At 43.2% G+C, this 18,395-nt stretch overlaps 2 long non-coding RNA genes across 2 annotated transcripts; one reads left to right on the top strand and one right to left on the bottom strand.

The window, feature by feature from the left end:
- The first annotated feature begins 10,567 nt into the window (after positions 1 to 10,567).
- On the top strand, positions 10,568 to 13,770 carry LOC122764461. The gene is made up of 4 exons (XR_006359702.1): positions 10,568 to 11,713; positions 11,940 to 12,095; positions 12,540 to 12,708; positions 12,855 to 13,770. It is a non-coding gene; the product is annotated as an uncharacterized LOC122764461 (long non-coding RNA).
- On the bottom strand, positions 13,684 to 14,553 carry LOC122764462. Its single transcript, XR_006359703.1, has 2 exons — positions 14,265 to 14,553; positions 13,684 to 14,007 (listed from the first exon to the last, which is right to left on the bottom strand). It is a non-coding gene; the product is annotated as an uncharacterized LOC122764462 (long non-coding RNA).
- Between the last annotated feature and the right edge of the window lie 3,842 nt (positions 14,554 to 18,395).

Genomic DNA, 18,395 nt, shown 5'->3' with positions numbered 1-18,395 from the left:
GACAGCGCTATGAAATCACGGCACACATTGACAGATAAACTCATGCGCATGCTCAAGCTACAATACAATTTCAAATGCACAAGGTTGTAATACAGCGGTTATTCTTTTCTTTTTTTTTAAGATACAAGGAAGTGTGGTGCGGCGTTGCGCGCAATCCACGTTGACACTGGGTGCAACACGCATTGCTAAAACTGGAGACCATTATGGCTACATTGTTGAAATTAAGTAAACATACTCAGTGCAAACATAGCCAAAATCTGAAATTATATAATGAGGTCACCCCGTGACGCTTCCACACCGAGGCTCATTTCACCACCATGGACAGCGCTATGAAATCACGGGACACATTGACAAATAAACTCATGCGCACGCTCAAGCTACAATACAATTTCAAATGCACAAGGTTGTAATACAGCGGCTATTCTTTTCTTTTTTTTTAAGATACAAGGAAGTGCGGTGCAGCGCTGCGCTGCGCACAGTCCACGTCTACACTCGGCTCAACAGGCACCGCTAAAACTGGAGACCATTATGGCTACATTGTTGAAATTAAAGAAGCACACTCAGTGTAAACATAGCCAAAATCTGGAATTATATAATGAGGTCACCCCGTGACGCTTCCACACCGAAGCTCATTTCACCACCATGGACAGCGCTATGAAATCACGGCACACATTGACAAATAAACTCATGCGCACGCTCAAGCTACAATACAATTTCAAATGCACAAGGTTGTAATACAGCGGTTATTCTTTTCTTTTTTTTTAAGATACAAGGAAGTGTGGTGCGGCGTTGCGCGCAATCCACGTTGACACTGGGTGCAACACGCACCGCTAAAACTGGAGACCATTATGGCTACATTGTTGAAATTAAGTAAACATACTCAGTGCAAACATAGCCAAAATCTGAAATTATATAATGAGGTCACCCCGTGACGCTTCCACACCGAGGCTCATTTCACCACCATGGACAGCGCTATGAAATCACGGGACACATTGACAAATAAACTCATGCGCACGCTCAAGCTACAATACAATTTCAAATGCACAAGGTTGTAATACAGCGGCTATTCTTTTCTTTTTTTTTAAGATACAAGGAAGTACGGTGCAGCGCTGCGCTGCGCACAGTCCACGTCTACACTCGGCTCAACAGGCACCGCTAAAACTGGAGACCATTATGGCTACATTGTTGAAATTAAAGAAGCACACTCAGTGTAAACATAGCCAAAATCTGGAATTATATAATGAGGTCACCCCGTGACGCTGCGGATACAGAGGCTCATTTCATCACCGTGGAAAGCGCTATGAAATCACGGCACACATTGACAAATAAACTCATGCGCACGCTCAAGCTACAATACAATTTCAAATGCACAAGCTTGTAATACAGCAGCTATTGTTTTTTTTTTTTAAGATACAAGGAAGTGTGGTGCGGCGTTGCGCGCAATCCACGTTGACACTGGGCGCAACACGCACCGCTAAAACTGGAGACCATTATCGCTACATTGTTGAAATTAAGTAAACATACTCAGTGCAAACATAGCCAAAATCTGGAATTATATAATGAGGTCACCCCGTGACGCTTCCACACCGAGGCTCATTTCACCACCCTGGACAGCGCTATGAAATCACGGCACACATTGACAAATAAACTCATGCGCACGCTCAAGCTACAATACAATTTCAAATGCACAAGGTTGTAATACAGCAGCTATTGTTGTTGTTTTTTTAAGATACAAGGAAGTGTGGTGCGGCGTTGCGCGCAATCCACGTTGACACTGGGCGCAACACGCACCGCTAAAACTGGAGACCATTATCGCTACATTGTTGAAATTAAGTAAACATACTCAGTGCAAACATAGCCAAAATCTGGAATTATATAATGAGGTCACCCCGTGAGGCTTCCACACCGAGGCTCATTTCACCACCGTGGACAGCGCTATGAAATCACGGCACACATTGACAAATAAACTCATGCGCATGCTCAAGCTACAATACAATTTCAAATGCACAAGGTTGTAATACAATGGCTATTCTTTTCTTTTTTTTAAGATACAAGGAAGTGCGGTGCAGCGTTGCGCGCAATCCACGTTGACACTGGGCGCAACACGCACCGCTAAAACTGGAGACCATTATGGCTACATTTTTGAAATAAAGTAAACATACTCAGTGCAAACATAGCCAAAATCTGGAATTATATAATGAGGTCACCCCGTGACGCTGCCGATACAGAGGCTCATTTCATCACCGTGGAAAGCGCTATGAAATCACGGCACACATTGACAAATAAACTCATGCGCACGCTCAAGCTACAATACAATTTCAAATGCACAAGCTTGTAATACAGCAGCTATTGTTTTTTTTTTTTAAGATACAAGGAAGTGTGGTGCGGCGTTGCGCGCAATCCACGTTGACACTGGGCGCAACACGCACCGCTAAAACTGGAGACCATTATGGCTACATTGTTGAAATTAAGTAAACATACTCAGTGCAAACATAGCCAAAATCTGGAATTATATAATGAGGTCACCCCGTGACGCTGCCGATACAGAGGCTCATTTCATCACCGTGGAAAGCGCTATGAAATCACGGCACACATTGACAAATAAACTCATGCGCACGCTCAAGCTACAATACAATTTCAAATGCACAAGCTTGTAATACAGCAGCTATTGTTTTTTTTTTTTTTAAGATACAAGGAAGTGTGGTGCGGCGTTGCGCGCAATCCACGTTGACACTGGGCGCAACATGCACCGCTAAAACTGGAGACCATTATGGCTACATTTTTGAAATAAAGTAAACATACTCAGTGCAAACATAGCCAAAATCTGGAATTATATAATGAGGTCATCCCGTGACGCTTCCACACCGAGGCTCATTTCATCACCGTGGACAGCGCTATGAAATCACGGCACACATTGACAAATAAACTCATGCGCACGCTCAAGCTACAATACAATTTCAAATGCACAAGGTTGTAATACAGCGGCTATTCTTTTCTTTTTTTTTAAGATACAAGGAAGTGCGGTGCAGCGTTGCGCGCAATCCACGTTGACACTGGGCGCAACACGCACCGCTAAAACCGGAGACCATTATGGCTACATTTTTGAAATAAAGTAAACATACTCAGTGCAAACATAGCCAAAATCTGGAATTATATAATGAGGTCACCCTGTGACGCTGCCGACACCGAGGCTCATTTCACCACCGTGGACAGCGCTATGAAATCACGGCACACATTGACAAATAAACTCATGCGCACGCTCAAGCTACAATACAATTTCAAATGCACAAGGTTGTAATACAGCAGCTATTGTTTTGTTTTTTTTAAGATACAAGGAAGTGTGGTGCGGCGTTGCGCGCAATCCACGTTGACACTGGGCGCAACACGCACCGCTAAAACTGGAGACCATTATGGCTACATTTTTGAAATAAAGTAAACATACTCAGTGCAAACATAGCCAAAATCTGGAATTATATAATGAGGTCATCCCGTGACGCTTCCACACCGAGGCTCATTTCATCACCGTGGACAGCGCTATGAAATCACGGCACACATTGACAAATAAACTCATGCGCACGCTCAAGCTACAATACAATTTCAAATGCACAAGCTTGTAATACAGCAGCTATTGTTTTGTTTTTTTTAAGATACAAGGAAGTGTGATGCGGCGTTGCGCTGCGCACAGTCCACGTCAACACTCGCGCAACAAGCACCGCTAAAACTGGAGACCATTATGGCTACATTGTTGAAATTAAGTAAACATACTCAGTGCAAACATAGCCAAAATCTGAAATTATATAATGAGGTCACCCCGTGACGCTTCCACACCGAGGCTCATTTCACCACCGTGGACAGCGCTATGAAATCACGGGACACATTGACAAATAAACTCATGCGCACGCTCAAGCTACAATACAATTTCAAATGCACAAGGTTGTAATACAGCAGCTATTGTTGTTGTTTTTTTAAGATACAAGGAAGTGTGGTGCGGCGTTGCGCGCAATCCACGTTGACACTGGGCGCAACACGCACCGCTAAAACTGGAGACCATTATGGCTACATTTTTGAAATAAAGTAAACATACTCAGTGCAAACATAGCCAAAATCTGGAATTATATAATGAGGTCATCCCGTGACGCTTCCACACCGAGGCTCATTTCATCACCGTGGACAGCGCTATGAAATCACGGCACACATTGACAAATAAACTCATGCGCACGCTCAAGCTACAATACAATTTCAAATGCACAAGGTTGTAATACAGCAGCTATTGTTGTTGTTTTTTTAAGATACAAGGAAGTGTGGTGCGGCGTTGCGCGCAATCCACGTTGACACTGGGCGCAACATGCACCGCTAAAACTGGAGACCATTATGGCTACATTTTTGAAATAAAGTAAACATACTCAGTGCAAACATAGCCAAAATCTGGAATTATATAATGAGGTCATCCCGTGACGCTTCCACACCGAGGCTCATTTCATCACCGTGGACAGCGCTATGAAATCACGGGACACATTGACAAATAAACTCATGCGCATGCTCAAGCTACAATACAATTTCAAATGCACAAGGTTGTAATACAGCGGCTATTCTTTTCTTTTTTTTTAAGATACAAGGAAGTGCGGTGCTGCGCTGCGCACGGGACACATTGACAAATAAACTCATGCGCACGCTCAAGCTACAATACAATTTCAAATGCACAAGGTTGTAATACAGCAGCTATTGTTTTCTTTTTTTTAAGATACAAGGAAGTGTGGTGCGGCGTTGCGCGCAATCCACGTTGACACTGGGCACAACACGCACTGCTAAAACTGGAGACCATTATCGCTACATTGTTGAAATTAAGGAAACACACTCATTGCAAACATAGCCAAAATCTGGAATTATATAATGAGGTCACCCCGTGACGCTTCCACACCGAGGCTCATTTCACCACCATGGACAGCGCTATGAAATCACGGGACACATTGACAAATAAACTCATGCGCACGCTCAAGCTACAATACAATTTCAAATGCACAAGGTTGTAACACAGCGGCTATTCTTTTCTTTTTTAAGATAAAAGGAAGTGCGGTGCAGCACTGCGCTGCGCACAGTCCACGTCGACACTCGCGCAACACGCACCGCTAAAACTGGAGACCATTATGGTAATTGTTGAAATTAAGGAAACACACTCAGTGTAAACATAGCCAAAATCTGGAATTATATAATGAGGTCACCCCTGACGCTTCCACACCGAGGCTCATTTCACCACCATGGACAGCGCTATGAAATTACGGGACACATTGACAAATAAACTCATGCGCACGCTCAAGCTACAATACAATTTCAAATGCACAAGGTTGTAATACAGCAGCTATTCTTTTCTTTTTTTAAGATACAAGGAAGTGTGGTGCGGCGCTGCGCACAGTCCACGTCCACTCGGCTCAACACGCACCGCTAAAACTGGAGACCATTATGGCTACATTGTTGAAATTAAGTAAACACACTCAGTGCAAACATAGCCAAAATCTTGAATTATATAATGAGGTCACCCTGTGACGCTGCCGACACCGAGGCTCAATTCATTTCCGTGGACAGCGCTATGAAATCACGGCACACATTGACAAATAAACTCATGCGCACGCTCAAGCTACAATACAATTTCAAATGCACAAGGTTGTAATACAGCAGCTATTCTTTTCTTTTTTTTTAAGATACAAGGAAGTGCGGTGCCGCGCTGCACTGCGCACGGGACACATTGACAAATAAACTCATGCGCACGCTCAAGCTACAATACAATTTCAAATGCACAAGGTTGTAATACAGCAGCTATTTTTTTTTTTTTTTTTAAGATACAAGGAAGTGCGGTGCGGCGTTGCGCGCAATCCACGTTGACACTGGGCGCAACACGCACCGCTAAAACTGGAGACCATTATGGCTACATTGTTGAAATTAAGTAAACATACTCAGTGCAAACATAGCCAAAATCTGGAATTATATAATGAGGTCACCCCGTGACGCTGCCGATACAGAGGCTCATTTCATCACCGTGGAAAGCGCTATGAAATCACGGCACACATTGACAAATAAACTCATGCGCACGCTCAAGCTACAATACAATTTCAAATGCACAAGCTTGTAATACAGCAGCTATTGTTTTTTTTTTTTAAGATACAAGGAAGTGTGGTGCGGCGTTGCGCGCAATCCACGTTGACACTGGGCGCAACACGCACCGCTAAAACTGGAGACCATTATGGCTACATTTTTGAAATAAAGTAAACATACTCAGTGCAAACATAGCCAAAATCTGGAATTATATAATGAGGTCATCCCGTGACGCTTCCACACCGAGGCTCATTTCATCACCGTGGACAGCGCTATGAAATCACGGCACACATTGACAAATAAACTCATGCGCACGCTCAAGCTACAATACAATTTCAAATGCACAAGGTTGTAATACAGCAGCTATTGTTGTTTTTTTTTTAAGATACAAGGAAGTGTGGTGCGGCGTTGCGCGCAATCCACGTTGACACTGGGCGCAACACGCACCGCTAAAACTGGAGACCATTATCGCTACATTGTTGAAATTAAGGAAACACACTCATTGCAAACATAGCCAAAATCTGGAATTATATAATGAGGTCACCCCGTGACGCTTCCACACCGAGGCTCATTTCACCACCATGGACAGCGCTATGAAATCACGGGACACACTGACAAATAAACTCATGCGCATGCTCAAGCTACATTACAATTTCAAATGCACAAGGTTGTAATACAGCAGCTATTGTTTTCTTTTTTTTAAGATACAAGGAAGTGTGGTGCGGCGTTGCGCGCAATCCACGTTGACACTGGGCGCAACACGCACTGCTAAAACTGGAGACCATTATCGCTACATTGTTGAAATTAAGGAAACACACTCATTGCAAACATAGCCAAAATCTGGAATTATATAATGAGGTCACCCCGTGACGCTTCCACACCGAGGCTCATTTCACCACCATGGACAGCGCTATGAAATCACGGGACACATTGACAAATAAACTCATGCGCACGCTCAAGCTACAATACAATTTCAAATGCACAAGGTTGTAACACAGCGGCTATTCTTTTCTTTTTTAAGATACAAGGAAGTGCGGTGCAGCACTGCGCTGCGCACAGTCCACGTCGACACTCGCGCAACACGCACCGCTAAAACTGGAGACCATTATGGTAATTGTTGAAATTAAGGAAACACACTCAGTGTAAACATAGCCAAAATCTGGAATTATATAATGAGGTCACCCCGTGACGCTTCCACACCGAGGCTCATTTCACCACCATGGACAGCGCTATGAAATCACGGGACACACTGACAAATAAACTCATGCGCATGCTCAAGCTACATTACAATTTCAAATGCACAAGCTTGTAATACAGCAGCTATTGTTTTCTTTTTTTAAGATACAAGGAAGTGTGGTGCGGCGCTGCGCACAGTCCACGTCCACTCGGCTCAACACGCACCGCTAAAACTGGAGACCATTATGGCTACATTGTTGAAATTAAGTAAACACACTCAGTGCAAACATAGCCAAAATCTTGAATTATATAATGAGGTCACCCTGTGACGCTGCCGACACCGAGGCTCAATTCATTTCCGTGGACAGCGCTATGAAATCACGGCACACATTGACAAATAAACTCATGCGCACGCTCAAGCTACAATACAATTTCAAATGCACAAGGTTGTAATACAGCAGCTATTCTTTTCTTTTTTTTTAAGATACAAGGAAGTGCGGTGCGGCGTTGCGCGCAATCCACGTTGACACTGGGCGCAACACGCACCGCTAAAACTGGAGACCATTATGGCTACATTTTTGAAATAAAGTAAACATACTCAGTGCAAACATAGCCAAAATCTGGAATTATATAATGAGGTCATCCCGTGACGCTTCCACACCGAGGCTCATTTCATCACCGTGGACAGCGCTATGAAATCACGGCACACATTGACAAATAAACTCATGCGCACGCTCAAGCTACAATACAATTTCAAATGCACAAGGTTGTAATACAGCAGCTATTGTTGTTTTTTTTTTTAAGATACAAGGAAGTGTGGTGCGGCGTTGCGCGCAATCCACGTTGACACTGGGCGCAACACGCACCGCTAAAACTGGAGACCATTATCGCTACATTGTTGAAATTAAGTAAACATACTCAGTGCAAACATAGCCAAAATCTGGAATTATATAATGAGGTCATCCCGTGACGCTTCCACACCGAGGCTCATTTCATCACCGTGGACAGCGCTATGAAATCACGGCACACATTGACAAATAAACTCATGCGCACGCTCAAGCTACAATACAATTTCAAATGCACAAGGTTGTAATACAGCAGCTATTGTTGTTTTTTTTTTAAGATACAAGGAAGTGTGGTGCGGCGTTGCGCGCAATCCACGTTGACACTGGGCGCAACACGCACCGCTAAAACTGGAGACCATTATCGCTACATTGTTGAAATTAAGTAAACATACTCAGTGCAAACATAGCCAAAATCTGGAATTATATAATGAGGTCATCCCGTGACGCTTCCACACCGAGGCTCATTTCATCACCGTGGACAGCGCTATGAAATCACGGCACACATTGACAAATAAACTCATGCGCACGCTCAAGCTACAATACAATTTCAAATGCACAAGCTTGTAATACAATGGCTATTATTTTCTTTTTTTGAGATACAATGAAGTGCGGTGCGCCCGGCCAGGTGCGTGTCGGTCCTCACTGAAGCCGCGCGGCGTAGCGCACAGTCAATATCGACACTCCGGCGCGACACGCACCGCTGCCGCGGAACCACCAGGCTCCCCGGTCACGACACGTACCGCCGCCGCAGCGCACAGCACCGGAACCGCAGTGCGAAACGCACAACAGCCGCGGAGCCGGCGCAACACGCACCGTGGCCTGGGAACCAGCGTCTCAGCAGACGCTATCCCTGCCGTGAAAACGCGGAAACACACTAAACTAAAAACAACACTCAAAAAATGCAAACTGGGTGTCTGTTACCTTATCCTAAGTCTAACATGTAACTTCTATTATATAAAATCATTTTTTGTAGTTGAACAGTTTTAAAACATGCAGTTTTAGCATTAAATGCAACAATTAAAAATTTACTAGAATAATTTATGTTAAAACAACCTAATTCTAATGGGTTAAGATTGCAAACCAATTCTGCTTACAACTCCAGAGCAGTAGGTGGCAGTAATGTGCACATTCCTAATTAGTAGTTCCCCTCTCTGAAGGCCATGGTGAAAGGTGGCATGGCCTTTGACCTGGCAGGTAAAGAGGAACCGCCATTTTGAGATACAACATCACATCACCTTTACCATCCATTGAACAGAAAACAATATGGCTGCAGAAATGTTATCGACAGTTGGTTATTGTCCTCTTTTGCATTTCGGATGATTTTTTTTTGTTACTGGGCGTTTTATTAGAGTGGATTAATATCCGACTTTCACCATGCACACAGCTAACTAAACTCACGAGTTAGCATACGACAACGTTGACGACACACGCAGACTCATCTACAAAACTAGCTGTCCCAAGAGTTCTTGGTATCTTTTTCAGAGCACCGTAAAAGATACCAAGAACTCTTTCCTAATGTGCAGCTTCTACCCAAACACCATTACTTAGAGCACTATCCTACACTCATCAGGAAGTTTGGTCCTGTCGTTGGTCTCTGGACAATGTGATTCGAGGCTAAGCACAGTTTTTTTAAGCATGTCATTCAACACTCCAACTGCTTCAAAAATGTGCCCCTCTCACTAGCTTTTAAGCATCAGTTCATGATTTCATATCACATGAGAGCATCGAGTTTTGAAAGGCCTGTTCTTGAGATGACAAGTGTCTCAACAGTTTCTGTCGATGTATTAAAAGACGAAATTGTTGAGAATATTAAGCAAAAATTTCCTGGTACAAGAGAGGTGCATTTAACTAGGTCTATGTCAACCAAAGGTGTAAGTTTCAAAAAGGGCATGATTATAGCTCATGGGTCTACAAGTGGACTTCCTGATTTTGGACAGATTGTTCACATTTTTGTTATTCAGGAGAGACTGTTTTTTATGGTTAAGAGACTTAGTGGGTGGTATAGTGAGCATCACAGAGCCTTTGAGCTCATGCCATGTCCAACCAAAGACATAGATCTGATTGAGCTTAGTGACCTAGCAGATGACTACCCTCTGGTAGACTACTTTGTAGGGGGTCTCAGAATGGTGACATTAAAAAGACATGTTATGTTATTTGGACTGTCACTGCTCTCTTGGAATTAAAAAAAAAATAGGTGTGCTTATGAGTTATAGATTTATCAAAACAATGCTTAAACTAGCCTGAAAATAGATGAACTGGTGAAAAATAATTGAATGCAAAAATGACAATAAATGCAGCATTAAATTGGCAATATCATAAACTAGGTAGCTATATTATGTATCATGTAACTCGTAGCTTTCTGTCTGAAATAAGTTTTGTAACAGACAGCTTTACAATTATTGCTTTGGGCTTTTGAGAACAGTTTTTTTTTTGTTTTTTTTTCCAGAAATTACATGTATAATGATGAATCTAGATATTATATTTTAGGATAACCAATGAAAATAAGTCTCTCAACCTTAGATAATATGTACACTTGTACAAATAGATTTTTATACGTGTGTTTGTTTTTATTCCCAGATTATTGTGAAATGGCTACAGTGAAACTCAGAATCATCCTCGGGGATAAACGATTCCCAGAGACTGACCCTGCAAGATGGGCTTCCAGAGACTGTTGGTGAACTTGTTCAGAACATAAAGAGGGGTAGAGGAGCACTTCAGGCTGCAATTTATGGATACGGAGTTTGGCAGTGAATTTACCAACTTGACTTCAATGTCAGAGATCCAGGACAAAAGTACCTTAAAACTTGTCTTTGATTCAGCTGCCTCTGTCCTGCCTGGTGGTTCACCCCCTCCACCCTACTCCACTCCTGCCACATCAGGGTCTGGTAATGAGTCATCACTTTCATCTGGTAGCTTGTGTGATATTTACAGATATTTTGTCTTCACCTGAGTCCATCCCTTCAAGATCCTCTGGATGGCCTGTTGTTTTTTTTCTTCCTCGATTCCCATATGATTGTGAGCTGCAGCTGGACAGAGCCAATACTGCATTCAAAGAGAGCGGAACTTTATTGAATCCAGACATGAGACTTAAAACTGCCATTCTTGACAGTTTAGCTGAAGAAATTGTTAAATACAAAGTGTACCCCTCAGACAATGAGGTTGAAGAGGTTGCCGAAGCCCTTGTGTCATCACATCCATGTTTGAAAGAGCCAGGCTCTGCCACTGGATATGGTGGCTGGAAGGTGAGCTTAAAGTACAAACTTGCCAACTACAGGAGGAAGCTCAAGCGGCTTGGATGTCCAGAGGTGGAACTGAATTCCCTGACAAATAAACCTGTAGACAAATGCACTCCTGCTTATGGTGTAAAGAAGCCCAGAAGAGCCCAAGTAAATTACTGCCCCACCTACCCATCTGGTGAATCTGCAGAGACACTTGAAAAGATAAGAGAGAACCTGCTTTTAGACGTAAGGAAAAGGAACAATGAGGACACACTGGCAGCAATGATGGAGAAGACCTTTGCACACAGAAGGCAAGAAGTTATTCGTGATGCACCCTTAATTGCGGATTACAAAACCAGATGGCCAGCTCTCTTCTGTGTACGTGAGGTAGGTGAATAATAGCACAGTGCTCATTCACTTTAATTGAAATATGTTGTCTTCATTTAATATGTACAGTGTGATTTATATCAGCCAACAAAATGTGGGCAAGCCTTTGAAGTAACTCGTGAGCTGATTCAGGATTTGGTGATAGATGACAATTGTTGAACTAGTAGCTCATTTCAATGCTATGATAGTCAAATTTGCTTTTGTGTGCCCTTTTTTTCCGTTTAAGCTAACTGCTGAATTCAAGAGGATTACAACCGTCAGTTTGCTGTCCAAGTTCTTCTCCAAGCTGGATGCTCACTCTTCGAAGTTGATGAGGGTGTCTGGCAAGAAAGGTGGCGTTCAAGGATGAAAAATTAGGAGCATCATGTTACCCATCACCCAGGTATGATAATAGAAAAAATGTGAAACTGTCAAACCTGTACAGCTTTAATATTTCAAACTTAATGCATGACATTAAAGAGGAACTGTCAGAGGGTTGGAGAGAAATAAAACTAGATGTGGGTAATGCACTTTTTTGAAGAAGGATCTGATAAATATGAACCTTAGGCAGATGTGACGATGTCCACTGATGTTGCAATGGTAGTTACTGTTTCCTGGGACCACATGCTTTCATTTGACATTTCTATGATTAATGATTTCTATGATTGAACATACAACCACTGCCCCATGGATATTGTGACTTCATATATCATAAACAATGGTCAATAAAGATCGTTACATTTGAAAGAAAGTTTAATTCAATGTTTTGTTTGTGAAATCTTCTCTACCTGTTGATTAATAGGTTATCTTTTTTCAAGGTTTTTATTTGCCATTTGTGCTTAAACAGACAGTCCAGGCACATTGGAAATCTTGTACGGGTTCTCCGAGTCAGTTGTAGAAGTGAGTATGTCCTAAATACTCAGACTGATGCCATTGATGTCAGAAGAGAGTGCATCATCAAAGCCCTGTGTGTGTACCTGAATGAAGAGCCCAAGAACCTTGTGAAAGAATACATGGTATGTAATTTAGTTTTTATTCACCAGTCCTACATATTAATTAATATACATTTGATAAATGATAGCTGTTTTACTCTGTGTGTGTGTAAAATGGGACAACAAATCTTTACATATATATCCTATATTTCCCCCTTATTTCTGTGAAGAACACGGATGGTCAAAGCATTGAAGCTGCAATCACGGAGACTACATTTGGAATCTTTGTCATTCGCAAGGAAGGCGAGGAGCCAGATGTTGGACCGGAAGATGTAGGTATTGTTCTGGAGGGTGTGGAAGTTCTGCATGAGTTGGGAAACATACCACTTGCTGTGGTGATGTTGTTCGCGCTTGTTTATGCTCTTGACCTCAGCTACCCGCCAGAACTGAGATACACATTTGAAGCTTTCCAGAAGATCATCTCCATGATGATCTTCTTGATGGAAACGGACTCTCAAAAAAAAATCAAACACTGAAAACTCTACTTGCACGTTAGTCATCCTCAATAGAGTAAACTACAGATAGGGTTACTCTTATGGGAAGGTATTTGAAGCCATTAGAGAATTTACTAAAATCGGAAGCTGTGTTTTTGTTTTAATACTTCTGACTGTTTCTATTTTGGGGTTACACATTAAAATGGTTTGAAACAAAGGTAGGGTTAAAAAAAAGTGTTCTTTTCAAAAGGAAACTACTTTGACACTTGAGATATAAGTATGCACAATGCAGTATTTTCAGTTTGTTCTCAAACATTTTTCTTTGCACTCAGTTGCCAGGACCACTTTCTGCATATAGCTTTGTAACCAGCTTTGATTTGATTGTTTTTTTTTAGTCAGAAAGCACTAAATATAAATGTAACATGTACACTACCCTAATAAGGTACAATTAGTTTAACAGATAGCTATTATTTAGATGCGTTATAGCTTCGAAAGTCTAAGGTTTGGGCTGAATTCAGAAGAACAGGTCTGACTCTAGGAGTGGAGAGGAAGACACAGAACGCAGTTTAAGTTTGGTGACACCATATAATTGTGAACCATTACCAGAATTATTTAACAAAATACAAATGGCCATTCATATACAACAATACAATATGTACAGTTCCGATCATATATATATACAAATTGACAATAAATAAGTTTTAGGGAACAGTCTGTATTAATGGGTGAATGTGTGTAATGTAGGTGTGGAATGTTAATTGAGTGTAAGGGCAGAGAGAGAGAGGAGCGCCTGTGCCAAGGAGCCTCCTACCAGCCCGACCAAAGCAGTGGAGGTTTCCAAGGATCTTCAAACTTGACTATACTCTTATACTTCTCGCCATCACCTGGCCTGTATGGAAAACAGGACCTATTAAGTATCTCATAATCACACAATAATCCCAATACATATCAGTATATCAATCACAATATTGTACAATATAATTAAATCACTATAAATAAATAACAATATTTGTTATATTACAATATTTATCAATCATTTCAGTATCACCAACAACCTTAGCATGCTTAATATTTTCTGTGGTAGGACATATTCAAAGAAACAGGCATTTACCGCATCAAGTAATATGTAGCGTTAGCGCAACTCACCAATTCCATGATTCATTTAGACTAGGTCTCCGAATCGTATGATCAGCGGCTCCGGTAGTCGGCTCCTATGTTTCAACATTAGGTTACTGTAATGCATTTAGTTCCAGAGTGTTTAAATTACGATATTCCGCGGCGTACTACAACGTACCTCCTGCAAACATTTCCCCGGCGTGCTCCTCTCACTGCTGCCGGCAGCGAGCCCCAACGGAGTTATGTTACGGCGCAATGTGATGACGTAACGACGCGACGAAATGACGTAACGGCACGACGTAATGACACACGGCATCATTTAACGCTTCACAAAAAAAAGGGAATAATAATGACAATGGGGTTTTTCACCCGGGTTACACCCTCCCCCCTTTAGACCATGCAACTCCTGATGCATGCTAAACATCGTAAACACAAGATTTTACTGCTGCGGTACTAAATGCGTCGCTATAAGCATTAACCAACCCATGAAAAAGTGTCTGCACGACCGTCATAAGCGGATTACCTAATGCCACATACTCAAGGCGATTAGGAGGTTGACGCTGCCGAGTAGAACGTCTGGCGACAGGAATCGATTCATCGACTGGATCAGGTAAGTTTGGAGCTGTAACTGATATCGGAGATGGACTGAGCAATTGCTCACTTTGGCTGGGTGATGTCTCTGCTTGGTCAGGAAGTACTGATCCTTCAACAGGTAGAATTTCAAGAACACAGGTAGGTAGTATCCCATCAGTCACAGATACGGCTTCACCAAGCGCAGGCTCCTCTTCTCCCACAGGTAGAGAAGCTATGGACTCAGCAGAAGACTCCCCATCAACAGGTAAGTGCACAATTTCCAGATCAGAACATACAGCATCCTCCGAGAACACAGGTAGACCAACAGTCCTGGATAGAGACTGAGTACTGTATTCAGAAGAGGGTTCCACATGTGAACTTTGGAACTGGAATGTGGCTGGCTTGATCTGAACTTCAGGCACATTCCATCCATCTTCCTCCTCAAACAAATCTTCAGTGTGATCAACACTAGCTGGATTCTGGCTCCGGGTTTGAGGACGACGTGGAGGTGTAACTGGTGCAGGATCTGAATGACCACATACAGGTAGGAAGGAACATGGAAGAAGTAAATCTCGGTGTAGTGTACGAGTCGGTACATCCGCCCTATCTTCAGGCTGCACTGTGTACACGGGCAGGTCTCCAACACGTTTTACAACAACATAGACATCCTGCTCCCATTTATCCTCCAGTTTGTGCTTGCCACGAAGTCGTACATTTCGCACCAAAACTCGATCACCTTCTTTCAGACTCGATGTCTCATTGATCAAAGCGGGCTTTATTTCTTTCGCCAGATTTTACAGCATTCTTCAAAGCCAGCTGGAAGCGTTCCTCAAGTCTGGACCGCAGGTCCTCAACATACTGAGAGTGAGAAGTAGTCTGATGCTCCCGCACAGGCAGGCCAAAAGCCAGATCCACTGGAAGACGTGGTGAACGGCCGAACATTAATTCATATGGTGTAAAGCCGGTGACATCATTCCGTGTGCAGTTGTAAGCGTGCACTAACGGTTTCACATAGTCCTTCCATCTAGCTTTTTGCTTGCGCTCGAGCGTTCCAAGCATGTTGAGCAGGGTCCGGTTGAATCTCTCAACTGGGTTTCCCCGAGGATGGTAAGGGGTTGTTCGTGTTTTTACGATCCCAGAGAATTGGCAAAGCTCCTTAATCAACTTGGACTCAAAGTCAGGCCCTTGGTCTGTGTGGAGGCGTTCTGGTATCCCATAACACACTATGAAGTTCTCCCATAAACATTTTGCCACTGTCTTCGCCTTTTGGTTTGCTGTGGGAATGGCTATTGCAAACTTTGTAAAGTGATCCGTGAAGATGAGAATGTCTTTTGTATTGCTTTGATCTGGTTCAAGTGACAAATAATCCATGCAGAGTAACTCCAAGGGACGAGTGGTTTTAATGTTAACAAGTGGTGCTGATCTCTCTGGGAGCGCCTTGCGTCTCACACAACGGTTGCAGGTCTTAATCTTAGTTTCAATGTCAGCTGCCATGCAGGGCCAGAAAACCCGGGACTGTACAAGGTCTAGGGTCCGCTCGAGGCCCATGTGGCCCATGTCATCATGCAAGCTTGTAAGCACGATTGACCTCAGCTCCTCCGGTAACACCAGCTGAAACAAGACTGCTTCTCCATCTCGCCTCCTTCTGTACAAGATGTCCTCTTGCAGTTCGAGGCGGTTTAGCTCCCTCAACAACCGCACAAGGTCTGGAAGTTCTTGCCTTGCTGTTGGGGGACCCTTTTCCCCAGTCTCCATCTGGTAGATAACCTCTCTTATGACTGGATCCTCGCTCCCAAATGGTGGAACGACCTCCCCATCGACATCCGGACAGCTGAAAGCCTCCACATCTTCCGACGCCGACTAAAAACACATTTCTTCCGACTCTACCTCGACTAAGACGACAAAAAAAAAACAAAAAAAAAACTTATGACTAGCACTTAATTGTTTGTTCTACTTGAAGCTCTTACTTACTTCTAGCTCTTATATGTACCCAAATGTTTAAATGCACTTTTGTAAGTCGCTTTGGATAAAAGCGTCTGCTAAATGACATGTAATGTAATGGATCAGCACGTTGCTTTTCCTTAAGGCTGAGGTGTGACAGGGAGGGAACAACTGGTAAGCCATGGAGGTTCTCGCTGGCATAACAGTCAGGAAGGGCTTTAGCTGACAGGCTCAGAGACTTGACCAAGGCAATGGGACTCCCTGCCGAACTGCTGGACTGATTGGTGACAAGACAGCGGTGACAGATGGCAGAGATAATGTCTGTGTTGAGTTCTTCCAATTCACCAGATTTAATGACTCGCTCTGTCGTAAACTTGTTGATCAGGTCCCAATCTTTCTGTTCTGTGAGGTCAGTAGGGTGGCTGTGAGGGCGGCGAGATAGAGCGTCAGCGTCAAGGTTTTGCTTCCCAGCCCGATATTGCAGCTTGAAAGTGTAGGTGGACAGGGCAGCAAGCCATCTGTGACTGGCGGCGTCTAACTTTGCAGTTGTTAACAGGTAAGTGAGCGGGTTGTTATCAGTCACTACCACAAAGCTGGCTCCATACAGATAGTCATGGAACTTTTCGCACACACTCCATTTCAATGCAAGAAATTCTAACTTGTGTGCAGGATACCTCGACTCGCTCGCTGACAGGCCACGACTGGCATAGGCGATTACTCTCAGCCGACCCTCTTGCTCTTGGTATAGAGCTGCTCCAAGCCCAGTGGTACTGGCGTCAGTATGCAAAATATATTGCAGCTTTGGGTCAGCAAAGCCAAGAACTGGGGAACTGGTCAACTTTTCAATGAGCATTTCAAATGCAAACTGGCAGGTGGGGGACCATCGCTCTCCAAAGGGCTGTTTCGAGTCATGGGTTTTTACTGGACTGGACCTTTTCTGAACTTTGGAGGTAGGTGTATAGCCACGCGTCAAATCATTGAGGGGTTTTGCAATGGCGGAGTACCCTTTTATGAACCTCCGGTAATATCCAGCGAATCCCAGGAATGATTTGAGCTCCTTCAGGGTTCTTGGAATTGGCCACGATTTTAGAGCAAAGATCTTATCTGGATCAGTCTCGACCCCCTTCTCTGAAACAATGTGTCCCAAGTATTTAACGGACGTCTGGAAAAATTTACATTTCTCGGGAGAAAGCTTGAGACCGTATTCTTCCAAGCGATGTAATACTTGCAGCAACCTCCGCTCGTGTTCCTCCAGTGTATCTGAGAAGACAATAAGATCATCAAGATAAACCAGAACTTCTTTTAGATGTAGATCTCCCATGCTCTTCTCCATTAACCGCTGGAATGTTGATGGAGCATTTGTTACTCCTTGAGGCATTCGGTTGAATTCCCAAAATCCAATGGGTGTCACAAAAGCCGTTTTAGTTTTGTCTTCTTCATTCATTTCGATCTGATAATATCCAGATTTAAAATCGAGAACACTGAACCATTTGGACCCGGACAAAGCAGACAGCGACTCCTCCAGGTTTGGCAGGGGATAGGCATCTTTAACGGTCTGAAGGTTCAGTCTTCTGTAATCAATGCACAACCGTATGTCACCATTCTTTTTACGGACAACAACAATTGGCGATGAAAATGACGACTCCG

This window comes from Solea senegalensis, unplaced genomic scaffold (genome assembly GCF_019176455.1).
Source record: "Solea senegalensis isolate Sse05_10M unplaced genomic scaffold, IFAPA_SoseM_1 scf7180000017423, whole genome shotgun sequence".
In the NCBI taxonomy this organism is placed as follows: domain Eukaryota; kingdom Metazoa; phylum Chordata; class Actinopteri; order Pleuronectiformes; family Soleidae; genus Solea; species Solea senegalensis.
Note: the sequence above shows the minus strand (reverse complement) of the source record. Positions and strands in the feature narration are given on the sequence as shown.